The sequence below is a fragment of the Lates calcarifer genome, linkage group LG1 (assembly GCF_001640805.2).
Source record: "Lates calcarifer isolate ASB-BC8 linkage group LG1, TLL_Latcal_v3, whole genome shotgun sequence".
Taxonomy (NCBI): domain Eukaryota; kingdom Metazoa; phylum Chordata; class Actinopteri; family Centropomidae; genus Lates; species Lates calcarifer.
In genome coordinates this window covers 6,524,567-6,550,640 of record NC_066833.1, presented here as the reverse complement: position 1 = coordinate 6,550,640, position 26,074 = coordinate 6,524,567, and the positions used below count along the sequence as shown (strand labels likewise).

At 39.3% G+C, this 26,074-nt stretch overlaps 1 protein-coding gene across 9 annotated transcripts in view; it reads left to right on the top strand.

Annotated features, from left to right (window-relative positions):
• LOC108897085 (mitogen-activated protein kinase kinase kinase kinase 4) overlaps positions 1-26,074 on the top strand; it is a 92,913-nt gene that overhangs the window by 7,859 nt on the left and 58,980 nt on the right. The window contains exon 2 of one of the 9 annotated variants that reach the window (XM_051069582.1): positions 19,578-19,639. The exons of the other annotated variants lie outside the window; for them this stretch is intronic. The gene's annotated coding sequence lies outside the window, so the exon portion shown is untranslated. The remainder of the gene's footprint in view (positions 1-19,577; positions 19,640-26,074) is intronic. 9 annotated transcript variants of the gene reach the window in all.

Genomic DNA, 26,074 nt, shown 5'->3' with positions numbered 1-26,074 from the left:
TTTGTACCATTGTTAATGAGTCTGTTAGCAGTGACCAGCTCTGCCTGCTAGCTACAGTTAAGCTAAAAATAAGACACAGCCTCAGACAGTATCTGGGTCATGTTCTTTGATGCTTACTCTGTGGACTGATGCAGTGACTGTGCTGTTGCTGCTGCTGCTGGCGATTCTCTGTGGATACATGCATACATTGGCAGCAAGATTTCTGTGTTTTGTTTGTTCATATTTGTAGGGTTTTTGACATAATTCTGGCACAGATTCCATTTATTGGCATCCATTGCTCCTGTTTTTACACAGGAGTTTGTGCTCAGGAATCACAGTGTAACTGCCTTCTCTTTACACTTGATATTTTTTGTGTTCCCTTGAGCACAGCACTGATTTCAGGCAGTTTATAATGATGTCTGATTATTATTGCTTATCCATTACAGTCTATAAATAGTAAAAAAAAATGCTCATCACATCTTCATGTGGCTGGTTAACCGTCAAGAACCCAAAGATATTTAACTTTAATCTTATAAAACAGAGAAAAACCAGACAACCAGACAAACATTTTTTGCTTCATAAATAAGTTAGAGGATTAATTGTTTATCAAAAGAATTGTCTGTTAATTTTATGGCAATTGACAAGTTGATTGATCAAACTCTTACGTATAGAAGAAGTCGTCTGTGAATGTTCTATTAACATAGGACTCCTGCATCTGATTTATCACCTTGTCACTGTCATATGGTTTGATGCCTTGTTTCCCCTGCTAATGTGCTACGGGTGCATCGTATAAGCTAGTATCCCATCCACCTGTGTTATCAGGATTTTACCTTTGACAGCACACTTTCTGGATTTATGCTTTATTAGCCAGCAAGCAGCAGGAGTGTGAGAGACAGGAGACAGGAGAGGCTGGTGACAAACATCATTGCGCTGAAAGTTCACAGTAAGCTATTGAGACGCACTGTTACACATGAGTTTTGTGGACAGAAGAAGAGCTCTCTGTTTGCCTTTTTCCTCCTCCTTGAGCCCACCCACCCATTCATAGCACACCCCTGACCCTGGTTGAAAATGGAAAAAAAGCTTCTCCAACCATTTTTAAAGCCCATCCTCGATGTGGAATTCAAGGGTCAGGGTGCTTCCATGAGAGGAGAACGAGGACAGAGATGTTTGGATTACGCAGTAGAGGAAAAGAGCATTGAGAATGAGGGATGGATTCAAAGGAAGAAGCTAGAAAAGAGCAGCAGAGGAAGGTTGTTGCTCTTCTCGCATCCCTCCTGCTCGACCCTGGTCACGTGCCTCTCAGGAGGATGAGAAGGAGTTTGAGGGTGGGGGTGGGGGGTTTGATGGAAGGCACCATGGCAACTGTAATGAGACAGCAGGCATGGATGGGAAAAGGAGGGAGGGATCAATGTTAAAGAACAAGATGTGTTAAAATAATTTACCAACTGATCTTCAGTTATCAAGCATTTGCACTTTTTTTTTTTTTTTTACATGTGATCACTTAGATGTTAATGTTATAATATGCTATTTTATCCCTTGTGTCTGACAGTGGTGAAATATACAATTTGTTTAATGTGTGAAATTATATTTAAAGCCTCAAAAAGTATTATTGTACTCTTTACAAAATGGTCACCTTCAGTACTTGCTCTGTGGTCACATCATATAATGTTGGCAACTAAATTAGCTATTTGTCACATCACACACTGTATGCATTGTTCACTAACTAAACTGGACCTACAAGTGTTATTGTTATATCATCATTAATTGAGAAGAGTGAATTAGTGATTCTAATATCAATTACAATACAATTTATATTTATGGTCTTTACGATACAATATATTGGTGAAACTATTAGACAATTAAGCAGTTATTTGAATGACAGGAAGTAGATGACAGTGGTGATTGATTTATTCTTGAAGATACTTATTGACCAAAAAATGCCAACATTCATTGGTTTCAGCTTCCCAAATGTTAGGATTTGCTGCTTCTCTCGGATTATGTCATTATAAGCCGAATATATTTGGGACTGGACTGTAAAGGAGCATGTATTGAAAGACCTTCAGATAATCTGGAAAAAACTATTGGAAATTTCCATCATAATGTTGATGATGTAGAATCTTGTTTCACTGTTAAACACCTACAATCTCTCAGGCTCAGCTAAATGCCTCAGAACTGAAATGTAAATCTAGATGGCAGCATCAGCTGTGTGTTAGTTCCACTGACACTGTCTTCTCTATGAAATAATTCCTAATTCTTAATAATTAACAAATTACCCCTTTTATTGTTTTGTTTTGTATCTGCTAGCCTCTGTAAAGGTAGTTATATAATACACTCACCTACAGTATGTGTTAATGTTGTATTGGGTGGAGTGATGGATGCATGCAGACAGTGCAAACAGATGGCTTGTTGTTGCAGCGCTGATTGAGGCAGTGATGCTGAAGAGACTGGGAGCATTAACTTTATCGCTCTCTGTTAGTTATGTAAGGTGTTGCTGAGACATTTCCATGAACATGAAAACAAAACCAGAAAGCTTTTACTGCTTTTACTGTTACAGCTACAGCTGGCTACCAAACCTCACTGACAAAATGTATACTCAAACCTGGCATTTAATGTCTGGTCAGATTCATAGTCTGGTCACTTTATTTTCTTTTCATATATCCATACTGAAATTACAACTTTGCCAATTTTTAGTGAGTTAAGATATTTTGCAGAAAAATATATTCATATTTTTGAAAGTAAAGTTTCTGAAAAGCCCACAGACTATTAAAGATTTAAGATCAGTAAACATATTTATCTTCATATCTGCTGTGAGATGGTGGAGATAGATGCCTGGCAGCATATTAAAATCTCAAAATGAACTTTTAATTGTTAAAAATGAAAATCCTTTTCCCCACGTGAGGGATGTCAGTCTCTAATTTTCTGTTGAATATCCCAGCCAGCATGTCCAGTTATATTGCTTCCTCTTTTTCCTTCCTCTTCCTTATCTTCTTCCTCTTTTATGTCCTCTCCTTCCCTCTCTTTGTCCTCTTCTTGTTCCTCATGTTTTCTCATTTCTTAATAGAAAAAGGCCACATATTCCCAGAAAAAAACAATCATTAATTATTTTACATGACATTTTTAGTCAAATTTCACTCATCTCTGTCCAATTTACATCAGTGAGAAAAGTTTGGCCTTAACTCTGCCAGGCTTTTAAGTTTGATTTCCACTCTGCTTCAGAAATGTCCACCTAATTCTCATGGAGCTGTCTCTTGGCTACACTGTGTGACTTTACTGATAGTTTAGCGATAAACTGTGAGTTTCAGTGGTTCTCATTGTGCATCTTTGTGGATTAAAGTGTCAGCTACATGCCTGAAATGTAATTTGGAAGTTGAGGTTGTGGGATTGTTTCTCTGTGTGAGGAAGCTGTTGTCTGACTTAGAGGGAAGGCCATTAGTAGTTTATTCGGTTGATTATGTCTCCTGTTACAGACAGACATCCCTTTGTGTTGCTCTTTTGGTCCTCTGCTGCAGTCACACTGACCAGTACACATGCTGATAGACACAACAATGCAGGTTTCTAAGAATCCAGTTTGTTAACTCCAACTTCACAAATGGGCACTGGTAAGCACTGAGCATAAAGTTTCTATAAATAGTAATATTCCTTGGTGATTGAGAGATTTTTGTTTTTGTTTCAGCTTGCTTAATATTTCCTGTGTGTTATATCAGTCATGCTACTTTAACTGCTGACGAGCCACAACCTCTAAATACTCAACATCCATGTGACCAAAACTGAAGTCCAGTTGGAGAAGCAGCAGGAAAACTTCAGTCAGTCACAGGAAAATGGATTATCCAGCATACAGATCCATCTGATGTTAAAGAGCTGGCACTATATCACATTTTCAACAAGCATCAGCACTTACTCTTTAAAAGGAAAGCCTAATAAAATAAATAATAATATAATAAAAGCCATCTTCTGGTTCCTCCTGTTAGCATAGCATTTTAACCATGGTAATAAAAAACAAGAGGTAAGTGAAATGTAAGATGTAAATAAGGTGTTTTTTTAAAATGTGGCTCATTGGTTGTCATCTGGGGGCATGTACTTTAAACCAGATGGGAATCAGTAAATCTAGTCTTCCACTTAAAGCTGCACACCAGAGTCTTAAAGTGGGAACTGGTAATGTGGTATGTAAGGACACAATAAGAGTTTGTCTCTTAAATGCAGCTGCTGGGTTTAAGTGATATCTCCATTCAGAGTTGAAAATGTGTTAGCTACAATAGTGCACTAATGATATGTAGCAACACCGTTAGAAGTGTTTTTTAGGAATAAAAAAGAAGCCCCAGCTGCAGCACTGTCTATACAAATTATTTTTCTTTATAAATGTATCTTTTAGAAAGTCTCATCAGTTTTCCATCCTATTTTCTCAGGTAAATAGTCAAGTCTTGAGTATGCTCACACATGGACACACAAATACATGTTTCCAAGGTCAAAGCTTCAGTCATGTGTGTCCAGTGTTTCTAGATGTGTTTCATCCCTCTCTCTCTCCCTTACCCTCTCTTTCTTCCCAGGACTCCACCCTTATTGATTTTCCACAGCACTAGATAGCATCTTATACAACGGCCCCTTCATTCTGTTATCTGTGACCTGCTCCTGCCTGATAAAACCCACTGAATGCCTCTCTGTTAAGAACCAAAATGGCCGGCAACTTGGCGCCACGTGCTCTGAGTTGGTTTCCAAAGAACCCAACTCATATTTTGTGTTTAATAAATGGGGGTTATTCATGATGCTAAATATCTGTGCTGATGATTTCACTTTTCATTTCAAGGTGTTATTTTGCTGTAGGAAGCTTACCTTGTGTATCTTCTCTAACTGTTGCCATACAACATAAAAGCACCTTTACTGACTAATGTAAACTAGGGCTTAATAAACAGACTGGTTTGGGATATTCTTTGCTTAAAACCCATACCTGCAGCTAAAAGCCACTATGAAATCATAAGTGTATATCCATAATGATGTTTCCACATCTTTGTTCATTGCAGACACCTACTCTTTTTCCCTCCCAAAGGCTGAGAAGAATAATGTAATTCTTTCATAGAGTTCATAGAGTTCTCTCTCTGACTTTGAGCAAAGTTAATCATGATTACATCACCATAATGTCTTTTTTTATTTATGTTTGCAAGATTTTGCTGAGTTAGGATGAGCGATTGAAGCTTATGGTTCAGTGGATTATTTTATGTGATTTTTCTATGCATTTGCAATACTGGGTATTGATTTCAATTATGTTGCCCAGCTGTTATCAATTTTTTCCCATGGCTTTTAATTTATTTGAGCATTGATTGTATGAGAGAAGATGATGAGCTTGATGATATAGAATTGTTTTGAGATTGAGATCCTGTTTGGAGAAGAAATTATGTATTTTCCAGGGTTGAGAAAAGTCTTTGGTTGGGCCTTGCCCAGTGAATCTGGGTCTGGCTAATGCGACTGAATAAGATGTTGACTAACTGGCCCGCCAGATAAAGGCACAACCCAGTGTTCCTCCCGTTGGCTTATTATAGCCCCTCCCCCCAGGATGTACACACACACATGTGCCAACTAACTCTCAGCGTCTGGCTGAGGCTCTTAATGACAGTTGTTGGCCTGTCTGAGCTTCTCTGGTTTAAGCAGGTGGACACTGGTGGACTCTGTGAGTGTGTGTGTGGTGTTGGAGGGCAGTTACTGTATGGTGGCCATCTGGAGAGAGAAAACAAAGCTGCTATTGAGTGGTGGGGTTGTTTACTGGGTCATTGTACTGGGTACAAGCTTAAGTCTTGAAGTGCATATTGTTGACCTGAAGGAGACATTTGTGTTGTAGTTCAAAGCTACAATACCAAACTTCTCTTCTTGAGGAAAGAGCCACGTGGTCAGTATAGCTGTGATACATCTGCACCACTCATTTGTCTTTGCCTCAATTTTTAAAACTGAAAAAACACATGGTTCTTTAAATGTTGCTGCTGCTGTATTTCTTCCAACAATCCCCCAACATCAGTAATTGGGCAAATTAGTAGGCCATGCAGTGGAGGAGTCATGGTTAATTGTTTATGTACAATAGTACCAGGTTAAAATAATTTTTATTAAGTTTTGAGAGTGTAGGTGGAGTACATGCAGCCAGCTATGTCATCATCTAAATGCTTGGTGAATGGTCCAGTATCTATCTGAGATGCCAGACTTGAACTCAACGTACAGTTATCTTGTATCAGAACTGAGTATTGTCCCCAGTAGCACTGAAAATTGAATTTCAGGGCTACAACTAACAATTCATGCTCAGAGTCTGAGGTGATGTCACCATATTGCTTGTTTTGTCCATCTAATAGCCCAAAACTCAAACATCCTCAATTTAAAATGATATAAAACAGAGAAAAGCAGCAAATCTTCACATTTAAGAGGCTGAATTCATTCCAGATGTCTGAGATTTCCAGAGTTTTGTCCAGCCAGGAGTCCAAAAGGCAAATATATGTTCATTACCACACATGATTTTCCTGTAAAATTACTAATTGATAAATTGACTAATTTTTTCAGCCCAAAACAGAAGTACTATAAAAACATTAATAGTAAACAGTAGAATATTTTTCTTTATTTGACACCATGAGCTGAGGTCAGCTAATTAAAATGGTTTTACTCTGCTCAAAGTATAAGTCTGAACTTTCTTTTCATCCTTTGTCTACTTGCTATCCTACCTTTCATTCATTGTCTATGTCTTTCTCTTCACTATACTCCTCTACACACACAACAACAACAACACACACACACACGGCAGCACACACTTGTTGCTGTATTGATAATAAATCCTGTTTTTCTTTCATGGAGTTCTGTAGCTTCGTTTAGCCATGCTCACAGCAAGGCAGCTGGCTGGGACTACTGACAGCCTCATTTGCTTTTGTTTTCATCTGCTTCAAAACATTGTGAGCTGGTCTGAGCTGTCACCTGACCACAAACCCTGCCCTATGATTGGGCCACAGTGGTGAACCTCAGCCAGCTGACCAGAAGCCAGGCCTGTGATTGGGTTAGAGTTTTAAGAGCACTTCCTCCTGTAGCCGGGCAGACTCCCATGAGTACTGAAGGGTTTGAAAACACAGATAGTCAAGAGAGACACAGTTAAAAGTAGTACTATTTTCTACATTAATCCTCTGCAATAGTTAGATAACCATTATAAAGTCCAAGTGAATGAATTTTACAATTCATACCTGTCAGATGATACCAGGAGCTACAAATATCAGCTACCCTATTTTTTGGATTCATGTTCATGTTGACATAGTGAGTTTTAAAGGTTTTAATCAGCTAAGGATATTCTCTAAGACTGAACAGAGACATGTAGTCCTTCAGATAAGGTGAAAATAATAATCTAAACTGAAGATACAAGGATTTCACATCACCTCTGCTGACAATTGGAAAAACCTCACAAATGCAGGTGATGTTGTTGTGACTCTGAGATTGTGTTACTAGGCAGATATAATAAATCAAACAGACTTCAGCAGTTGCTTGTGCAGGAAGGAAGAAGCTGCTGGAACTGAGTTTTAATTGTTAAAAGAACAGTCTGACATTTTTGGGACATTTCCTTGTTTGCCCTCAGAGTCATAGTAGAAATCACTTTCATCTCTGCGCATCCTGTCCAAGGATGGGTCCTCTGTACCTATAGACTTAGCACAAAGACTATGCTAGCCTTCCTCCACCAAAGTGAGAAATTGGGGAAAGGAAAACCATGCTGCTGGTTATTGAAACTTAATACTTTTTCAGTGTCGACCAAAATGTGTCTTTAGGATTCAACAGCTGAATGCCTTTTTTACTTGTTCTTTAATCTTTGATTTCCTTATCAAAGTCAAAATAACTTTTGAAAAAACTATTGATATTCTTTACAGAAAGGAATTTAAAAAATACTCAGATTTGAAAACCAGTGCTGGACATTTCCAAACAATACCCAGCCTAAGGTGCCCCAGTGGCCTTGAGGTTTATGGTGCCAACCATGAATCTCAATGTTCCTGGTAAGAATCCAGAGGCCTGCATTACGGAGCAAGTTCAACATACCCAGGATGTCTTTTTGTTATCTGGATTCACTAAACTTAACAACTGCAGTCTGGCTAAGCGGTCTTATGATGCTGGTTATCAACTTGTTAAGTCACAAAGTACGTTCAGGTTAAAGAGCCTGGAGTTGTTAATTAACATCAGCATTGTCAGAGCCATTAGTAAAGTACCTAATATTATCTATCTAGAGATTCAAAAATGACATTTAACAAGGTGAAATGTAAACCATAAAATCACATTACTAGATTAGAAAAACTAGAAATAATTTCCAATTATCAGAGTTGGGCTGGGGATTTATTGTAAATAAGTACATAAATTACAAAGCATCTTTGTTTAATAGAAATGAAAATATAACAGTCAGTATATGATCATTTAGTGTGATAAACTTTCACTCCGTTTGTAAGCAGCTCTGTTGTGCATATATGGAAAGACTGGAACAAAATGTTTCCACTGAGCTATAAAAATATCTATTGATTGATTATTTGTCACTTTATATTAATCTCTGTCCCTGTTGGGATCCTACAGAAACGATGATGCTAAATGCCCCTAAAAAACTAAAAAAAAAAAACAATACACAAACTCAGCATCTCCTTATTTGTACATCCTCCTCTGTTACTTTGTTTTTCTGTATCTCTGTTTGTGTCTCACTCACCACTTGATTCAAACACATACCTCATCACTCACAGTTGTTGCCGATTACACACACCCTTCTCCTGTGGTGTATGTGCAATCATGGCAGGCACAGTCTGTGAAGAAGTCACCTTTTTTTATTGTTGTTGTGGGTGTTTAGCTGTTGGATGCTTGTTGCTCTGCCCCGGGCATGTTGACAGCAGCTGGTACATGGGTCATTGTAGGGTCAGATTTGGCAGTTTTGCCCTCCTACCACTGTTTTGCTACCAGCCTGTACACTCCCAACCCATCCCTGGTTCACCAGGTTGCTTTGGAGACTGGTTTGGAAAGCGTTTAGCAGTGCAACACTCAGCTTGGTAAAAGGTGGGGATCTGGCTAAATAAGCTGTAGTGTCTGATGCTGCAGAGATGTCATGTGTCCTCTCACATCTAGATCAATCGATCAAACAAGGCAATTACGAGGGAAGTTCCAATCATATTTTTTGACCCACATCCCTCAATCTAATATTTATGTCCTTTTTAACTCTAATTTTGGTTTATAACCTCAATTACTATGTTGTTCTTAATATTTATTTACTTTTACTTAATCGTACAGTTACATGGTACACATTCAGCCAAATTTTTATGATATTTTGTATGGTGTTTTGTTTGTTTAGTCTTTTGTATATTACATCTAAGAAGAGAGGACAGGATTTTAATAGCCTTTCCTCAATGTCAATGTAAACGCAATACATAGGCATATTTTAGAACTACTAGCAGTGGTTAATCTATTTTGTGTACTCTGCGGTTGATTTCCAAAGTATTAAAGATTTGTGATGCCATAAGGTTGCTTTTTGCTTCAAAAAAGGTCATTTTAAATGCCTTGATGCCGTGTAAAACCTAAGGAATTTTCTTAACCAATCTGAAAGTCTATATTTTATGAATGTGCTAAGATTTGTTGCTCTGGAAATTCTACTCTGTATAGTTGCTCAACTGATCACGTTGACATAATTCAAGGTAAAACTCTTGACTGTTTACCCTTTCTGTATCAGTTATCTCTGGCTTCAGGTCCAAGTGATGTAAAAGAGAGCTGAAAAATATAATCTAACTGGTAGACAGAGTTTGATTGTTTTATGAAAATGCTCCCCCTTGCACATCTGTCTCTTTAAGTCTTGAGAACAAGTCTGGACATGTCTGTGAATAGCACTGACTGCTACACCTGTGAATGTGGATAAGAAATGTCCTAGCTACACACTACATAGTAATTCTAAGAATGTAACACATGCACAGCGGACACATTTAAAATTTAAAATGCAGTTACATGCACTGAAAATTTTTATTATGTCCCTCTGTATAAGAGAAAAGGACCATGTCACTGCTATGAAATACTGAAAAATCTGTAATAATAGAAAACTCTGTTGTCAGCTCTGAAAAAAAAAAAACACATGGAATTAAATCTTTGCTCACTATTTGTGGATGATTAATTTCGAAACTGCAACACTAATTTCTGCTATTCCTCTCATCTATCCATCTATCTATACTGCGTTTGAGGGTCAATGGGGTGCTGGAACCAATCACAGAAAAGCCCCGGTCCGAACAAGGCGAGTGTGTTAACCACTGCACCATCATGCTGCCCTAATTTCTGCTATTCTAACCACTAAAATAGATGTAACATTATTATGTGGTGTATACTTAACAAACCAGGATAAAGTATAGACCTGGGATACAGATACTGTGTTGGTATCTTTTTATGTTGAAAAATACAATAACATACATAAACTTGACATGCACTGTGAGGAATTGCTGTATGAAGAAATGTAATGTGAAGCATATTTGAACTTGAACTTGTGAGTCTGCAAGGTGATATTAGCACCTCTTCAGCTGAATTGTGTGTGTGATTGTGTGTTCATTGCCCTTTGGAAATAACTTTGACCCCACCTAGATCTGTCTTGAATGATTGCCTATTTGCTGCAATACTGCCCATTTTGGAGACTCTTGGGGTTCAACTTAAAATGTTTCTTTTTCTGCCCCTTTGTTGCACTGCACTCTGGTCTGAAATGTTTGTCTCCTCTGTACATACATTTCTCCTGTCTCTGAGGAGGTTTTGGGGAATATTCATAGAGGTGCATTAATGATTATATTTTTTTCTGTGACTACTATATTAGGAGCAACATGAAAAAAATGTGTGATTTTTTTATAATATTTATAATAGAATTTGAATAGAATGTTCTTATATTATGACAATTGACTGGTGTTGTTTAAGTTTTTGTCTCTTTTTGGAAATAATTTTTGACACAAGTTTCCTTTGGTGCAATGAAGACCTTTCTGCCCTGTCATGCACTTGTCTTTCAATGGCAGGAAGAGTGGCATTGATGAGAGGAGCTGGTGGGTGTTGAGTGCTTCGGTGTGTGCACTTTGCCCTACATACTGTAACTTGTCCTACTTGTGACTGGCTGCTTCACAGAGCATAGGGTGCCTTCACACTTAGAAAAGTCATAAAAAGCCAAATAAACACTCACAGAAACAACCCACTGACCATCTGAAAGCTTTTTGATATGCAAGGCAGCACCTTACTGAATCGTGACTACAACTGGCAATGAGTTTGTGCAGAATGATTTTATTTATTATTAGTAACATTTTGTTACTAATTCATATGTATGGATTAGGCAAAACAAAGCAAAACTATTTTTTTTTTTTCAGTTTTGTGGAAAAATTGAACATCTAAGGGTCATTTGTGTTGTACAGATTGTAAAGCCCTTTGTGACAAACTTGTGATTTTAGCTCTATAAATAAACTCGACATGACTACAAGGGGGAAGAAGAGAGTGTGTGTGTGTTTAGTACACATGTATGCATATTTACGAGCAGCAAAAGCATCCAGTCTGGCACTTTGTCAACAGTGTAAAGGACAAAATAAAAGACCTGGATTAATAGAAGATCTGCCTAGTCATAAAACACTACACAAACACACACACACACACACTGTAAATCTCTCAGTCAAGCCAAAGGGCTTATTGTTTATCTTTTATCATCATGTCATCTCTCTGCAGTGAAATCACTCTGTAACTGCCCTCGTTTCCCTTTTCTCAAACTGTTTCTTTTTCTGTCTTACTGCCATTACCCCTTCTCCTCCTATTCTTCCTCCACCATGTGATTTAATCAAACCCTTGGTTTACACCCTCCTCCCCTGTTGTGTGATCCCATGGTAACTTGTGAGGCATGCTGGGATTGCTGGTTATTTTTGGCTACTCAGCTGATGAGCTCTGTAGGCCTTGGACAGTAAAAGGTTAACACTTTTAGTAGAGGTGTTAATGGCAAAGTGATGCTGTAGTTTTTCTTTCAGGTCAATAGGTTTGAAGGTATGACCTCCAGTATGTGTACTGTGATGTGGTAAACCTCAGGTTCAGCCTCAGGTCCGATCAGTTTGTGTCAGCCAGATAGTAAACGCTCACAGAAATTCAGCTTTACATGTATGTGTACACACAAGGGAGCATTTTTTGAAAATCTATCAACCATCCATGTAAATTAGGGTCCGTGTGGATGGCTTGGTGAAGGATTTCACACATCAGTTTGCACTAACTTTTGGTGTGTTGTAACAAGTCAACCCTGTCTCCTAGGAATTATTTTCAGGTACAACTAAACAAAAAATTGTAGCTGTACCTTGGGCCTTTGGAAATCATTATAGTTATTTTTCTCCATTGTTTCACATTGTAAATGGATTCATTTGGAAAACAATCGTGAGATTAGTTGATAAAGAAAATCACCATCAGTTCCCTTATTATCAAATTACTTTAGATTTGAAGAGAATGGATATTGCACCAAGTATTCTCAGTCACTTCAAAGCAGCATTTTTGGATTTGCTTCCCTGTGTTTACACTCAAAATGACTCAGCCAGTCTGGGGCTCACTGTCTGGATGAAGCGGCAGGCAGGGTGTCTGTTGTCGGATGTGATGGTTACAGTACGGCCTGTCCCTCTGCCAGCCATGCTGTCCCGCTGTCACGCCATGTGGGCTGAGGCGGGAGCATAGAGGGCAAGTGGATGACATCATTCCTGAAGTTAAAAATGAACCAGGGGCAGATGTAGGGTGGATGATGCAAGCCTGGTGCAAGCCCACCTGAGTGAAAACCTGAAGACCTGAGGAGGATTTGCTGTCGCTTCACTAGGCAGACGATTCAGGCTCTCTCCATCAGTCTGTCTTCCTCCTCCTCTGTTGTAATCCCAACTCTCCCCTCACTGCTAAATAAATCATACCAGGCTTTCCAGTATGGAGTGGTGGAGGGTTTGTGTTGTCAGATGAGAGGAGCCAGGCTGTGGGGATTATCAGACAGAGCAGAACGGAGGACTTAACCGTTTTCTTTGCTGGCTGTGTTCTCACTGCAGCTCCTAAATCTTACATTTGATCCTCTTTACACAAGTGACATTGAGTGTTTCTGCTTGTCAGCATAAAGAGAAAAATACTGCATGAACACTTTAAATCAATTAAATTAATCAGTTAAAACATGTAAGGTTGCATGTATGGATGTGCATGTGTATGTGCACATGTGACCACTTGTCAGTCTGAGTCAGTGATTTCAGCTTGATATTTTCCTGGGGATGTGTTGTTTTTTTTGACATTTCAAAGTGTAAATTGATTCAGGAAAATAATTATGTAATAGATTAATGAATAACAGAAATATCTGATTAGCTGCAGACGGACTTGTCAAATCCCTCTTTGTGTCGTCCTTTTTTTAACCTTGGTGCAGACTGATCTGTCATGTTGTCACTGTGCCTCTAGTTTTTACTGTCCCTTTTATAAAGGAGAGGATGTTTCCTGATCTTTTGACCTGTTTTTCTCCCCATAATTCTCATATGTCTACAGTCACCTAATGAAGCAGAAAGGCCTCAAAAAAGCTGCTCTGTAGCTAATTTGTCTGTCTAATTTGACAGATGGATGTGACTTCCTGTGGCTGTTGATCACTTGCAGGTCTTTTCAACTTTGTTGGCACTCCACATTGTTTCCAGATATAAGATACATCTGTGCGAGCAGTATGAATCAAGACAAGTCAGATACATGAACATCAAAATTGTCAGAGTGGAGCTTGAAGACCTCTACTCATGTTTGTCTCTGCCCTCATCCCTCTTTATCTCCCTGTGCTGCCCTTTCATTCTCTCCCTCCCTCCCTTTCTCCCTTGCTGCAGGTTAAATCTCGATCTATTTATAGAGTGCAGCAGCAGAGATGAATTGTGGGTCAGTATGTTGAGAGGGAGGAGGGTCTGCTGCTGTTGTGTGGCGCATCACAACTTGCATGGCTTCTTGTCTTGGAGGAGAAAAAAAAATTGACCATGTTTGCTCTACGAGGAAAAGTCTTTTTTGGGTGGGAACTGGCTAATACAAACAAATACAACTTGTTGCATGTATCTTACAATAAGTTTATGAAAGGGAAAATTAAACCACAAAAGTCTTTCTCTTTATAATTTGTATTCATGCTTACACACACACACACACACACCAGCCTACTGTACCTGCCAAACAGCCTGTTGTGGTTGATGTTGACAGAAGGAAAAGGTTGGGTGGAGCTGAATCCAGGTCAGCAGGCGATATACTATTATTAGAAGAACCTCCAGCCAAATATTAGCCACCTGAAAACAAAGGCTGCACTACACACACTATTTCTATGAACAGCATATCAAGAACCAATTTTTACCACAATACCAGCATATTACCAGCTCATTAGTTATATTAGCATAGAGGCTAAAGTAAACAATTTAGACAAAAACAAAACCCAGAGGAGGGTGTATTTTCAGTAGCTTGATTTTAGCAGTACATTTTAGCAGTTACATCCACCAGCAGTGCTATGCTAACAACTAATCTTAGCCAAATCAGCCTGCCTCCTTCAGCAGCACAGCTCACCCAGGAGTGAGCCAGCATTTGTGCAGTTACTGTTGACTTTAGGCTTTGACTGAATTACTCTTTATGGATCGTAATCCCATAGCTTTGTGCATAGCAGCTCAATGGTGCTCTAAAGGAGCATTTTCACCCACACAGCTGAATTCTGGACTGTTTTTGCGCTGTGCTTTGGCACTGTTCTGAATAGTTTTCACTGTGGCTGGTAGATATGTGGTCCTAATTCTTTGTTTTGAATCCCTACAAAGACCTTTTCACTGCACTAAGCCCCAGCAAAAGTAGTAGTAATGTTTGAATGTGATGTGATTGAGAATGGAGGCATCATTGTTCTGCACTTGCAACAGAAAAGAGGCCATTGTGGATGAGATTGATGCAGCTGTACAGGTTGTTGTGTAGCAGGTTGATTTACAGAAAATGATGCTGGCAGGACCTTTTAAATTAAAACATCATAAGGGATTAATTATATTATCAATTCAAATTCTAGTTGCTAATTTCTAGATAAATTTGTATGTCGGATGTTCTTTAACCAATCCGTCTGAGACCTTGGTATGTGGCACTTTGAAGAGAGAATTACCATGATTATTACTGTGACTTTGCTTCTATATGTGACTTTTGTAATTGTTGTCACAAGACTGCATGTAGAAAATCCTCTTTGTATGTCATTCAGAGCTCTAACAGAGTCAGCACTGTCCTCTACATTTGAAAATAAAATAAAGAGGCTGACTTATTGCCACAGCAGTGAAACCAAACTGTTTTTTTTTTTTTGGCTCATGCCAAACAGACAAATGGTTCTGCCAACCTTTTAGACTGATGATCTCAAGTTGTTGGAGGAAAACTGGTGGAAAGCTGAACCAAAGATGACACCAAATTTCTGGTGGTTGTGTGTCATCTAGATGGTGCAATTGCTGTCAATCAATTTATCCCTCAATTTGTCACTCCTTTGTCACCAGGTGTAAGGATGGGTATTGCTGTAATATTTTAGATACCAGTGCTGAAACCTGAGTAATAGTATAAGAAATATTTCCAAATGTTAAATGTTTTCTAGACACGATCAGCCATACAGAGCTTGACTACATAAAAGAACTGTAAAATTATGATTAATCCTCCCATTACCTATACCACTTATTCTTGGGGGTCATGGGGGGCTGGAGCCAATGCAAGTTGACATTGTGTAAGAGGCAGGGTACACCCTGGACAGATCAGTAGTCTATCACAGGGTTGACATATAGAGACAAACAGCCATTCACGCCTACATTTACACCTATTGGTAATTTAGAGTCACCAGTTAACCCAACCTGCATGTGTTTAGAGTGTGGGAGGAAGCCTGAGAAGCTTGGGAAAACCCATGCAGGCACAGGGAGAACATGCAAACTCCAATTAGAAAACCCCCTGGCAAACTGGGGTTTGAACCTGGAACTGCACCACTGTGCTGCCCAGAATTAAGTTTTAAGTCTATTTGACTATTTGATCAAAGAATAAACATGATTACAAATTTGACAAGACATTCCTTGCCAGACTCTTGACTGTTTCTGACACCAAGTGCTGCCGACATAACAGACAAGTGTTTAGGTTTGATGCTCAACCCCAACCAGGCCTAACACATGACGGCCTCTTTACTTTCTAATTCTAGCAAATTATGTCATTTGTAGGGATGCATCAATAGGATATGCTGCCAATACTTGGCTCCATCTTACTTTACATTAGGAATTTTTCCAATGAAGCCACACATTATGGTATAGAGATTTTAAAATTCATTAATAAGAGAGCACTAATATTGGATTGGAAATTGCAATTAGCAGATTAATATCAGGAGAGAAGAAGCCATGTTTTTGTGAAGGGCTAAAAATCCAAATAATTGCCTCTTTAAGGTGTCACACGTTTTTGTCTGTTTTGTTGTTCAGCCAAGTTTGGGCAAATACTCAAGCAAAAGCCAAACTAAATTTATTTCATTTGTCATTGTGGCTCAGCTTCTTTTGAGGTGAAGGGATTTATATTATTTATTCCTTTTTGAGATTTTAGTGTCATGATTTGATATTGAAAATTGTATTTCTCTGTTTATCATTGAGGTGGAATGTTTTGAGCCATTTTGAGGATTCTTGTATTTCTTTGCTCTCTTTTTCTAGCTTTCTGCCACTTGCCTAAACAGAATAGAACAGAAAAGTGCTCAACAGAAAAGGAAGATCTCTCATACAGCAGAGCCCCAGTGTTATCCAATCCTCAGGCTAAAATTTCCCCTCTCTTTCCCTGCCTACCTCCCCGCTTTTCTTTTTTCAGCCATGTGTTTTCACTGGCGGTTAAAGCATCTCTGTCTTAATTAGGTGTGCCTCACCCTACCCTGTGCTGAAAAAAGAGTCCTCTCTCTTTTATTACGGCCTGCTGTGAATGTGAAACCTCCTTCAGACCTCACTTCTCACCATCGTAGGGCCCTATATTTACCAGAGCCACCCCCCCACAAAACCCCCTCATTACTCCTGCAGGCCTTTGAAGAGGTGATAAAAATGCCAGTGTAGAAAGTTCCAGTGGTTTGGATATCGCCCTGCCCTTGTGTCTGAAAATGGAGGGCATAGTTAACATCCCTGGTTGGAAGCAAATCATCAAAAGGAGATGTCACTGACCCAATCATCAGATTGTACAAAAACAAAAATCTCTCTTTAGCAGTGACATGCCCCAAACCACTGACTTCCTGTGACTTCCTGTGACTTTGTACGTCCGTCTGGCAGCAGCTTCCTGTCTGGTGGGATGCAGAGATGAAGCGGAGCATGACTAGAAATCAGCCTGCGGGGAAGCTGCAGAGGTGAACGTGGTCCAGACTCTTGCTATAAATGACATGACGGAGCAGGACGAGGAGAAGAGCAGTCATTTTCCTTGGCTCTTCTCTGAAAAGCTTGGCACAGTTTTTTCTCTCTTTGAAGATCTCCTCCCTCCTTTCTGTCTCCCTTCCCTTCATCCTTCCGCTTGTATGTTCAGAGGATTTTGTTTATCTGCCAGCTCTTCAAGCACACTAAGCACTGCAGTACCCTATGCGCCATCTATGAAAGGGCCGAATCATCAAGAGAGCTAAGGTTTGGTTTGGAACTGGGCCTAGCTGTTTCACTCAGTCGGATACACCAATATATTAACTACTGCAGGGGAGTCTTCCTCACTTTTTGTCTTTTCCCCTGTCTGTGTTTTAGTTGTCATCCTCCTGGACTGTTAAAGACAGAAGAGTTGCCAGTTTGTATCAGAAAATATACATGAATATCCATAAACTTGCCTGTGAACCTTTCACATTGTGGACTGTGTTTGTCTGGTGTTGCTCGGAAGCTTTTATATCTAAATTCTTGCAACTGCACTTGCAAATGTGGGACGAAGAACAAGCTTTGGAATACTTGAGAATAAATACACACACTGCACATCTAATATAAGCACATGTAAGTGTGCTCAGAGTCATAATTCAAAATGTTTCAGAATAGGTGATTTTGGTTCAGAGGACCTGTTTGTGACCTTTGACCCCTGTTTAAATTACACAGTTGCCTTCCCAGGGTTTCCATAGGGATGCAGTGTATGATGCTGCAGCTGCTGTAAGGCTGATGCATTATGGGACTGAGAACATTAGTTCCCTGCCACATACAGTCGCAGACACACTCACAGAGGTATAATGACCTGCAGCTCTTTCTATATGTCAGTCTCACACTTAACCTGTAAGACTGGTAATAATGGTTTATGATTTTTCATATAGTCAAAGAGCATGTGTAGCCTGCAGTGACATTTTCCTTTGTTATCCTGCATCGCATCTTCACACTGTTTATTGTGTCTGACCAACAATAATAAAAAAAGACATTGCTTTTAACACAGAGAAGTAGCAAACTCTTACATAAGCCGAAATCAGCAGTTGCAGGTCTGTGTGCCTCTAGAGCCAGACTGGTCTAAATAGTCTGCTGTAGGAGTGGCCATCTTGCATCAGTGACCGGGGAAAGTAGGCCACCGGCCTCTTTCGCACAGGCAAGAGGCTGTGCAGACACACAGCTGATCTCTACAGCACACTTGTGTCATCAAAACGAGCCATGTCTGACATGGCCGATCACACACACATGCTGCACTTCAACTTGTCCGCTCTTTCCCATCACAAATGGAGCTATGCATTTGAGCAAGCAGGCCAACATTGTGTGATGTGTGGTGGTCCCTGTTTGATGTTCAAATGCCTTGTGATTGATCTGTTTAGAGATGGTTCTATTGTTTTAACCTGCTGTAGCGTTGCAGTAAATCCAGCACGTATGTAACAGTAAACCATTAAAATTATTTGTATATATTCAGTAAAAAAGGTTCCCTTAATCCCGGTTTAATTAGAAGTCACAGTAGCAGCAGGAGTACTCTCAGGTCAAGGCCTTCACGGGTCCTTTAAATTCATAGATATCGAGACCTGACGTAGGATGCAAGTTGGGGGCCAGGTCCAAATTATATTCAATCTGAGTTCTGTTTATGGTTGTGGGTTTTTGGTCTACATGTCAATATATTAACAGAGTTCCAGCTCTTTTTGCACTGACACTGACACTCTGGATAAAATGTAATAATCATCAGGCATATTTGAGACCAAGTCTGACAATTTTCAGCTCCCATTTCTCAAAAATAAATTGATGCATGTCAGGTTCATGTATATTTTCCACAGGTCCAACTGATCTAGTAACAGCAGCATTGTTATCTGTAGTTGAGGCAGGCTTATCTATTAACTAACTGAAGGTTTTTGAGTTGCCTCTCTACATTCGCTTCTGCATACAGTTTGTAGATGATTGACTGGTCCAGCACTTAGGCTTCTGACTGTGTTTGCTAGGTTGTTCAGTTTTCCTCTAGTTTCTTTTTTAAATCTCCTCACTGTTAGACATTATCATCATATATTTTAACCCCTAAGGGAAATAATATCCCTCTGTCATTAAGAGCATTACGGTATCATTTTATCTGACTACATTGCCAATCTGGTGGTTGCTTAGCCATTAGCACTCCCCACTCACTTTAGAGGGCAGAGAAGCTAACAAGCTAATTGAGTTTGCACTTAAGCCGAACACAGCCCTGCTCTGATTAAGCTCAGCATTTGTTTCCAGGTTGAATGTAAGCAGCTTCTGGCCACTGTGGATTAGTCACCCTTGCTTCAATACTGCTCAGAGTAAGTTATTTACCTCTTATTTCACTGCTAATTTTCACTCACATCATTTGCATTTTGGAAGAAGTGTTTTTCAAAAATTATGCTAGGAGCCCATGGTGGGTTGGGAGAGGATTTAAATCCCTAAACTATGCCTTAAAAGTAATAGTTTAAGCTGCTGATGCCTACACAACGTATCTGCCATAGAAAGCAGATGTGCTGTTTGATATTCGCAACCCTTAGGTACAGAATCTTCTGAGATTTTTTGTTAGTTATTAGTGTTACTGAGTCATGATGAATCAGATTGTCATCCCTCTTTCCTCACTTAATTTTACTCATTCAATGCAATACTGGGTATATAAAAATCTCTCTATAACCATGCTGACAAAAGTTGTGCAGAAATACTTTAAAAGTTAAGAATCAGTAGTCCTGAGTGTCCTGTCGATAAACTCCCACTCCTGTTTATACGCAGGAACGTAAACAGACACAGGCTCTTTTCTGATGTTGAGTTGGTGGGTGGGGGTTCTCTTAAGTCAGGCAGGAGATAAGATAGAGTTGTGTGGGAGTTTTGGGTCACTGAGGGAGCTGAGGAAGGCAGTTAGCCAACCTAGGGATAAAACAGATGTTCTGTAGTTATTGTGATTGTGTCCGACTCTGCTCCTGAGTGAAAAAAAACTTACTGTTACTGTGGAGCCCATCGTTCCTCTCTTCCTCCATAGTTGTCGTTGTTGATACACTGCTTTGAAATTACATTTGAAGAGAAAAAAAATAGGTTAAAAGAGCATTTATCAACATTTTGCAGAATTTACCTAACATACTGAAATTGCCTCGTAACAGTTGTAAGAGCGAATGAACTATAAAGGTGCAATATAATTTCAGTTCAGAAGTCCAGGACTCTGAATGACAAGTTGAGTTGGTGGAAACAAAATTCCAGATCATATTAATCTGGTAAAATAATTTAATAAAAAGTCTTAGCTCTAACTCTAGACATTTAACAATGCTTATGATACATCTTCTGGGGACCGTGAATGTCTGTACCAAATTTCTTCGCAATCAATTCAGTAGTTGCTGAAATATTTAGACCGGACCAAAAGGGTGTACCTACTGTCATTGCCATTCATAGAACCATACAATTAGTGTAGCTAAAGACTATGAAGCTGAATCAAACAGGAGTGAAAGTGGTTGGGTATTGGTTAATTGGTTAACTTTTTGAGCACAAATATGTCCATTAATAGCTGCTCTTGTAGGATAAATTGAACTCCAAACTTAGACAATGTTAGTACCTTGCTAAACTATGCTACACTGGACTCTATCTGTAAATCCCTAAAAAGTTTTCACCAACTTCTCTATTTACTTCCTCCTTTCAACTGAATTTAATTACCTTCTAGTGAGTAGCATTAGTGTCTTTCCTACAAAACATTTTTCTATCATTTTATCTTGTTTCATCCCAAGCCTCCAAGCAGGCCTTTCTAACAGGATTTATTTAATAGTGTACTACTCCCTGATTCATATCTCTGCAACCCCCAGTCAGCCAAGATCAACACTAATGAGCCTATGAAAGAAAATAATGAGCTTCTAGCAGTCGCTCAGCTATGTCTTCTGCGGATGGGAGAGGACAGTGTGTGGAGGCAAAATAAGCGCTGTATCTCAGTAACAACAGGGGTAATAGCATCCGACAGCAAGCTAATTCCTCCGGTGTACTCAGCCGATTCATCTGGGCCCTATCCAGAGGCTTCAGACCTGGAGAGTTTGATGAGTTAAGGAGGCAGTGACTCTGGTTTCTTCCATCTCTTTAAGCATTATTATACCAAATGTAAAAGCACCAACTTTTGTCATAGTTTGAATATATGAACAAACACAACCAATACTTGTGCGATGGCATGTGAGACCATATATCTTTGAAAACCATTTTAGACTAATACCAAAGGTTGTGGAGGTGGCTGCTACAGAGGTTGTCAAATCTCACTTTCATGTTGCACTTCTGTAGGTTTCTGTCATTGCCATTCACAGAACCATACAATTAGCATAGTTAAAGACTATGAAGCTGAATCAAACAGGAGTGAAAGTGGCTTATCAGTGTTTGCCCAGTGTATGTCTAATAGATGGACATTGATTTACATGTTGGCCAACTTGGAGACTCCATGGAGATGGTGGTTTTTTGGTACATGTCCAAATCAATCTTGGACTCTTTGTTCAGATGTACACTAGTGCCTATTCATGTTCCATGTATATTGTCCCTTATATTTGCACTTTCTTGGTGGTGTGATCTCAGGGATTCAAACCAACTACAGCATCACTGGCTTGGTTGAATCTTGATGTTGATGCTTGAAGAGTTGCCTGAAGATCCAGACAGGAAAGATGAGATACAGACAAAGCAGGAACTCTTCTTCTGAACTGGACTGAAGAAACCAGAAAACTGCCTTAATCTACTTGTCTCTGCCTATTTCACCTTTTTATTCACTAATCCATCTTTCTACTCTCCCTTATGCCTTTCTCTCTGCCTTTGTCTCCACTGTGTTGGTATGTTTTCCCTACTGATCCTCTAGGCTCAGAGGGCTGATGGAGGAATGTCATGATGAAAGGAACAGTGATGAGGATGTTTGGTTGTCTTGTGTCTGGATGTCCTTAGATTTTACAGTCAAAGAAAGCATCAGCTCCTTATAGGCCTTGACACTTTGAACTTCTTGAACTCTTCTTTTTTCATTTACTAATTTCAAGACTGAATCTCCCACCTCTGTGATTAGTTTATTGAGGAGTTCAACATGATCATTTTTAGATTAAATATATATGATCTCATGGAATGTCTTTTACATAACTTTTAGTTGGGCTTTGTCTTACAAAAAATGTACTCTGTTAGGTCTAGTATGATTTGGGAACATGGTTAATCTTTAGGCATACTCAAGAGTTGATCTTTCAAGGGGCTCAGCGTTTCCCCTGCCTCTGCATGGCTATGGAAAAGCCCTGATGTAGTGGTTTGTCGGCCTGGTTATAAGCAATATCCATTTCACTGGCTGTCAGTCCTCTCTGTGTGACTAAAAATGGGGTGATAGCCCATTAGGTTATGGAAAGTTGCACCAGTGCCCAGAATGTAACCCCCATACTACTAGATATAATTACATGAGCTACACAATACTGTCTGTCTCTCTCTCTAACTACCTGTCTCTCTTCTCTCTGTCATTATTTCACTGTGTCTCTTGACCTTCTTACTTCTTGCTCCTTTTCACTTCTTTTTAAATCCATCTTGCTTGAAGGATTGTATCCTCTGTATGTTTATGGAAATTAAGTCCTTAAAAAGCAAACACAGAAATACCTAAAATATCGGTTGATAGTGTGTATCTGCTACGAGAAATTTATGTTTGAAACAATCATTAATATCAAAATAAGAAATTCCATATTGATCGTTCCTTATGGTCATTTTCAGTATAGCAAAGGAGCAGACAATCCCCTAGTTTCTTAGCTGTACCCAAGCAATCAATAGAGATTTATAATTGACCAGCCTCTCTCTTTCTCTGCCTGTCTCTCTCTCTCTCTCTTCCCCCACAGTGAGTCTGTTTTCTTGGTCTACACAGAGCTCCCTGTTTGCATACCCAGTCAGAGCAAAGCAGCAACAGAAATTAAGCTTCAGTGCAACATTTCTTCATTCCTCACTAATGGATTTTTACCTAAAATGTGCCTTCACTTAAACCTTTTCCCCTTAAATGTCCCTTACACGTTTATTTGAATTATAAACAACAACCATTTTTAGAAGCTAGCAGACCTTTGAAAAATGGAATTTAATCACACTGCTTTGTCACTTTTGAGGCCATAGTTTGTCATATGTGTTATTGAACAGAGGTTTGTTTCTGATTTTCTATCCTCATTTATATGTGTTGAGCCCCTGAGGTTAAGAGATATGAAATCCACCTTAAAGTCAAAATAAGTTTCCCAAACATATCTCATGGTCCAGCTGTAAATACCTCAACAACAAACTAAGGGCTCTTATGGCTTTCCCTGAGGATATTTATTTTCTATTTGCTGTCATTTTGCTGTCATGGTGCTGTTCTCCAGATTTTAAGATTAAGGCAGTGGTGGTCTTCCTCAGGGAAAACAGCTAAACATGACTCAACACGACAAGCTTTTTACATTAACTTTGCATGTCTGTTGACAGGAAGCAGCATATCAGCGCAAATCACATGTCTGGTTCATCTGCACGGCACCACGTCATACCATGCAATGTGTGATGCATTAACAGCAAATGCACAACTCTGCAGACGCTCTCTGCAATTAACATCTAAATTGTCATAGATAAAGTTCATATTGTAGTTGTGTTAGATATCATTTACTTTCAGTTAACTTAGCGTTGGAGAGTCCCACTCTGTGCGTGTCCATGAACTTGCCACAATCTCAACTAGTGAAAGGCTTTCTCAGCCAGAAGACAGAAGGGGAAATGTGTCCTGTTGTTTTTCAGGCCAGTAAAGTCTTCTTGATAAAATGTGAAGGATCCCCAAGATCATCTTTTTCACATTTTAAAATCTAAATTCTGTTTGTAAGGTCACCTGGTTGGAAAAATTACTCTCACTGCAGTTGAAACAATTAGTTGATTAATCACCTAAGAATTTTAGGATTTATTATTTCTGAGTTGGTTGTAGGGACCTTGGATTTAATCAATCAGTTTCCAATTATAATTTTACTCTTTTACACTCTGTCACTTTTTGTTTGTGCGGTGTTAAAAATTACCAAGTGAGAATGAGTTTCCAAAAAAACATTTTTGAATAATCAATTACTGTACCAATGCATTAAATTTCTATAGCGCTTTTCCCTGGTCCTTCCGCGGACCCGAAGCTTCTTTGATTCTACAGCGGTTTTCCAATACCTGCCCTGTTGACACATCTGTCACAGCCCCCCAAGTGGCTATAATCTTTTTTTTCCCTCAAAATTCACTTACCAGAAAGACAAGGTTGTTCGCCCCAAAAAAAGGGATTCGCCGGATCACCGTGTTGAACAAGCCCCAGTACTCAGGCATCAGGCCCCCACATCTCCACCCTCTTTTACGGGGAGGTTTGAGGTTAGAGTCCCAGACTCTAGCTGTGCACAGTCTCCACCTGCAGCTCTGAGTCCCCGGTGCTGTCTCGTATGAGTGATCCCACTTCTGACACTAAAATTGTTATGGGATTCTTCTGTTGAATAAAGCACAGAGTCAATGGTTGTCTTTGTGTAGGTTTAATTCTTACGTTTGCAAACGGACTAACTGCACTCCTCAAGCATGAGACGGACAATGAGTACCGAGTACAATAGATTACAGGTTAAATGAAAGGTAGATAGGTAGATCAGCTGAAAATTAGCTGTTAACTGTTGTGCCTGCCTACTGTGTGCATGATGAATTTGTATTGTTATATTATGCAAAACCACATGCTCTTCATCATCCTCAATAAAGTTAACTTTTTATAGTGAATTTCAAATGGCAGCAGGAAACACAGCAGAACTGGTTGTAACTTGGTGAAGCTGTCCTTGCTGTTGTTGATAACGTGTGACAGGATGTACAGAACTCAGCAACAGCTGCTGCCTGTTTGCTCGTCTGGAACCATCCAGAAATATTTTAATTCTTCTTCTGGACCTAACCATTTTTCTGTAAGTGTGTGTGTATTATTATGTTGTGTATTCAAATTCTGTTCAGTGTGTGAAAAACACCCTGAGGTTAAGAACTCATCATTACAACAATGATTAGCAGCATTTTCATAACTACATGCATCACTGGTTTGATCAATATAGACTTGTTAGTGAGACAGTTTTCACACTTGCTGAGCTGCTGAAATAGGAAGTGTGTGTGTTTGAGTGTGTCTTTTCATGTGCCAGTGTCTCTGTGTGTGTTTGTCTGTCTTTGTGCATCTGTGCATGTGATACTGTGAATTTGTGAAAGTGTGTGTTTGTGTGTGTGTGTGTGTGTGTGTGTGTGTGTGTGTGTGTGCTGTGTCCCAAAGCTTGCACCTGGCTCCTTGTCTATGCCCCAAAGCCCAGAGAGGTGCAATAAAGAACGCCTTGTCCCCAAAACTGCAATGTGTGCACACACATAACACACTCTTAATGGTCTGTGGAGCTAGGCATATGTCCAAATTTAAGCTAAACACACTATATGGGTATGTTAATAACAGATACTGGAAGTATATGTTACTTGCTTAAGACGGCACATACATACATATATTGAGAAACTATTCTCCTTTGTGTGTGTGTGTGTGTGTGTGTGTGTGTGTGTGTGCGTGTTTTGGTCCAGGATGACTCCACTCCCCTGGCATTTCCTCAGGGGGAAGTCGCACAGCTCCTGTCTTCCCTCATCTTAGTTATCTGGCCATCATATTTATTTATTTATTTTAATTTAAACTCGAGAATCATTGAGGGCAGAGCCCTCATTTATTAAAAAAAGTAATGAAATAGAAAATAAAAATACAGGATAAAAGAAAAACAATCAAGTTAAAATATACATAT